Here is a 5,155-nt window from a genome sequence, read left to right as displayed (position 1 = left end):
CTCAGGCTGAGGCAGAGGCTGGCAGAGCTGCACACACCAAAATGCTCCTTCTACTCATGTGTGCCACGGGTCCCTGCTGCTGTTAGCATAGCAAAGGTGGCTGCTGAGGCAGGAACCACGGGGAAAATGACACCAGTGAGAGCAGGGGGTTGCCAAGACACTCAATAATTCTCCCCAGCAGCAGGATGAGGTTTGCTTTGCCTGTGAAGGAGTGTTGTGTGATCAGATGATTAAGTCTGCTCTAAGTTCATGTTCCTACCACCACACTCACACATCAGGTGTTCTCAGACTCTCTTCTCACAGCACTCAGTATAACCAAAACCCAGGGGTCCCCTCCCAGCACTGCCCCATCTCCCTACACAGCCCCAGCAGCATCACTTACTCCCAGTTCTGCAGTGAGCTCCTTGTACAGGGACAGCCACTGGGGAGCTCTTTTTGCAACTTGCCCGAGCTTTCTGTGCCAAAATCTGGGGAACAGCAATTACAACACAACCAGAGAAAGCCACCCCAAGTCATACACACTGCTTCTGAGGTAGTGTGCCTGTGAAAGTGTAGTAAGAACATTTGTTACCAGGCTACCTTTTAGTAAGGTAGCCAGAGGAGGAAAAGAAATACATCACTCAGTGAAGGGTGTTAATATAGCCAAAAAGCCTATAAATAGCAGAAAAGTGGAATCAGCTTGTTTTCTTGGGTAGATTGAGCTAAGCAGGAAGGCACATTTCAGAGCACCCAGAAAGAATGGCTGGGAAGCTCAGGGGATTTGTGTTAGGGGCTGCCTAGACTGTGAAAAATTCCTGTCATTTCACAATGAAAATTTTATTTACAGAAACTCCCTTTGTTGCTCTATTTGTGTGAGCTTCAAATTTGGAATTCTTTTTTCTTTCTTTAGTGCTTGGGTCTTTCCACAAAATATAAGCTGAGATTAGGTTCTCAAATGCTGTGAGCACAAGTTATTCAGACAATACTTTAGTTCTGGATTGTTGGCAGTCTTTGAAGGGAGACTCGTGACTGTCAGAGCTTAGGTTTTGGTTCAATTGCTGTGTCTTTTTAATCACTGCAGTTTCTATGCTATCCAACAGGTGCTCTTCCAGTCTAGATGAAAATGCAAATAATACAAAGCAGCTTTCACTACAGGCTTTAAAGCAGAAGAAAAGAAAACATGTATCAAAAATTTCACTGGAATCTCAGTAGCTTGCAGTATGTAAGTATTAAATTGGACCAAATGTCTGAAGTTAATCAGAATGCTTGCTGTAATGCTGGGTAGTTATGCACTGATGTCCCCATGACCATTGTACTGCACCTCTCATTTTAATAACTTTTCTGACAATGAAGGCTATGCAATGCTGATCTTCAAGTGCTGAGTTGTGTGGTATTTAGATATCAGAGAAAGAAAACCCTTTCTGTTAACACACAGAAAATGGACTTGTACAAACAGAAAGCTATTTAGCAGTAAAAAAACCAAAACAAAACAGCCCCACAAACACCTCCCCTCCCCTGAGTTTTCTCCTGTGAACAATAAAAAATAGCAGGTTTTGTATTTTATACAGGGAGGGGGAGGGAATAAACGCCGTGCTGTTGTCAGAGTGAAAGACTGAATACTGGTGGAAAATGCTGACATTTCACCCCCCATTAATGAATAAAAATGACATTGTAACATTTCTAAAACACCCACAACAATGAACCAAAGGGTACTTCTGTTTAGCATGACTTGTATTAGAACACTAAAAGCAATAGTGTTTATTTAGAGCAGAGGTGGCTGAGAATTTGAAAGTAAAAATAAGAAATGCATTTCTGCAAAGCTCAGAAAAACCCTCTCTCCACCATGGCTAAGTTTTCTCTGCCTAAAGAAATTCTCCTCAGGGATGTTGGTGATCAGTTCCTATTGACCTGGCTATTGTGTAATGGTTATTTTCATGCTCCACCTGTGTGAAATTAGTTTGTTCTCATCGACCTCAGCTCAGCTGACACTTGGGCATCACAGTGGCTGAATTGAGAATGATACCTCACTCTTTCCAAAGATCTTCCTGCCCCATGTTATGGGAAAAATGGTTTTTTCCTTCATATTCTGACTCCCTCTTCTGATGCTCTTAAATGAAAATCTTGCTCTTGCAGAAGGACAGAAATTACTAACTAGTAGAAACAAATATTTTCTCAGAAATTACTAACTAGCAGAAACAAACATACCAAAATATTCTGCTCGGCCACATTGTGCAACGTTCTGGGCATCGTTTAACCAAGGAGAGAACAAGATAATCCCTGGTTAGAAAAAATAGGTATGTGGCTAAATTACTTGCAAATGGGCTGTGAAGCATACAAAATTAGTGTAGTTGTACTGGAAAAATATTTACAAAAATTGCCTAGAATCAGTGTCTGGTGAGTGCTGACAAAGAAAACAGTTGCTGCCTCAATTGGTCTGGAGGCCAGAAAGGGTGAGATGAAAGAATGTAGCTGCATCTGGCTCTCTGAAATAAATTAGAAGAAGGAGAAGCAAGGCATTATATGAGCTCTTGCTCATGTGACCCTTATTTCTGTGGAAATTAAATATGCAATGCATGTTTTATGCATGAAGGGCGAAAATGTTGAAAATGCCTTTTTGGAAATCCAGAGTCTGCTTTGGGTAACCTCACATCTAGGAAGAAATGAGATTGAAAGCACCAAAGGGAGGGCAACCAGGCTGAGTTCAGACTGGAAAAATGCTCCAATTTGCTCGGTTTTCAAAGCACATAAAAAGCAGGAGAGAGGAACACTCACTCAAACAATACAGACCAGGCTGTCTTTTCCCTTTTTTCCACCTGTTTTTCAGTTCTAAATTTCCTTCCCATCTGAGTTGCCTCTCATTTTCTTTCTCACACTTTGCTCAGGGCTGTCAATATCTGAGCATCTTCTCTCCATGTCTTTTCTTTTCTTCTCTCCCTGTCTCAGCACATGGGGAACTCAGTCAACTAAAAGAAAACACCAACTCCTTCACTTGCAGCACAAATCACTTGTACAAAATACCCCAGAGGCCTCAGATCACAAAAGGACAAAACATACATATTGGATGTAGCGAAAACAAGGAAAGATTTGAATGTTTGGGGCTTCCAGGTGAAAAGCAGCAGCTGCTGATAAATTCACTAGTTAAAGTTCTTGTATGTTGTTGATTTTCCTGCATAACTCTCTGTTGCCTCATGGTTGGGTTTTTAGACCCCTTTTGGAAGCAAGTAGAAGCTCTTCACAAGCAGGGGTTAAAATGGCTCTGCAGGCAAGCCCTGGTTTCCCTTCTCTTCCTAAATTGTGTCAGGGGAATTCACTTCTTTTCTTGGATGTAAACTCAGCAGGATAAAGATCAGTATCATATTCACCATAGGTTTGAAACAAGTCTAGACTGCATGAACAAAAAGAAAGGAAAATAGAAATACTAATGCAGATAACAGTGATATGATGAGACAAGAGCTTGTTCCTCTGGGAAGTTTCAGTCCAGGACAACAACTTGGACAGGAAGTGCCTGTGAGCCACCAACACTTCAAATTTCACAGGCCGAGATAAAATAGTTCCTTTGTGATGCAAATACCCTTCAAACAGAGATAGTGCAGCTGATGTATTAATGCCAGTAGGGGAAATTATTCAGACAAGTCCATTGAGACAAGAATTGCATCCTGCATTTCTATCTTGACTGATCAGCACAGTGCAGCTTAAGCCTGTAAATAACATCACACACTGGACCTTAATGTAAGCTTCTTAAATGTATAGTTCCCTAAAATAAAAAAGTCAAAAAGCACTGGAAGAGCCTTTTCTTCTCCTATATATCAATAAGAAAATTTTGTTGGATTAATTCTATGGTCTGTATAGCTCCTCAGGTACAGGAAGGTTTTATCAAACCAATGAATGTTTAGTATCAGTTCTATACCTCAAATAATACAAAACAGCAATATAGACTTTCTTTTCTAAACAGCTTTCTGACCTTCTGACTGCAATTCCCACTCTGAGTGACTGCAGTTCAGGAAAATCATGTATTCTGAGGAGCCTGGTGGCAGCAGAGAATCTCATCAATTTTAATCCCTGGAAGGTTCACGGAGTTTGAGCCTGGCAACAAAACGTTGCACAACATGGCTGAGCAGAACAGCTCTGCTCCCTGCTGACAGCAGTAACAGAGATCAGCACCCCTGCCCCACACGGCCTTTGCCTCTGGATTCTGGAAGGGGAGCAGGAGAACAATTTGGCTGAATGCAGAGATGCCTTGTGTAAAGATAGGTACCAGATATGAAACACCAAGTGGCAGCTCCCAGGGTGGAAGGGACAAAGGTCTGCTCTTTTTAAATGAAGGTGTAGCAGTAGAAAAGCTGAACTTTTGAATCTATTCCATCTCAGGGGAGAGAAGGATAAGGCAGGGACTGACATTTTCTTTTTCCCCTTTTATCCATTTAGTTTTGCTGCAGGAACCATGATGAAATGCAAACCCAGTTCTTCCCCAGCATTCTGAGACAAAACAGGGTCCGGCCACCTGCTGCTCCCAGATGAAATGGAGTTGTGGGAATGAATTGACATCAATAATAAACCAAAGTTTGGTTCCAGTCCTGCAAACTCAGATCCTTCTTGCTGGCAAGCTTTGTCCTGGGGTCTGAGCAGACCCATTGAGGACCTGAACAAAGGTAAAGGAGTCTCTGTTAGAACAGCCTCTTGAGTCTTTGTTAATAGTATGGCAACATTTCATTTTTCCATGTCCCTTAATCTCAGTTTTCCACATCCAGAAATATGTGAATTAATCTAATAAAGCACTATATTTAAGTAAAAAGGCCAAATGCTCCCACAAGGAAGACAGAATAATGAGCAATACATAATTCTACACTATAACTCTACATCTCTATAAATATATTACATACATACTTCTCCAAAGCTTGTTGAAAACATTTGACTGCACAGAGAAAACAGGTTTTATTTTGCTACTCTGAACCACAACATTTAACACGATTTAAAACAAAAACAAATGTCGATGGCCTTTTCCAGTAGAAAGGTGGCTTGTGGGTCCAGGCATGCTGATGCTCAGCACAGCATGAACAACAGGGAGGCAGCTGGGTGCATGCTCCTACTGCCTCAAAAATTCTTGCACGGGCTAAAAGGTTGCCTCACTGTGCTAGTGTCAACTTCAAGCAAGGCTGTTCACTCCAGGTTCTTGCTG

The sequence above is a fragment of the Prinia subflava genome, chromosome 9 (assembly GCF_021018805.1).
Source record: "Prinia subflava isolate CZ2003 ecotype Zambia chromosome 9, Cam_Psub_1.2, whole genome shotgun sequence".
NCBI classification, from domain to species: Eukaryota; Metazoa; Chordata; class Aves; order Passeriformes; family Cisticolidae; genus Prinia; species Prinia subflava.
Note: the sequence above shows the minus strand (reverse complement) of the source record.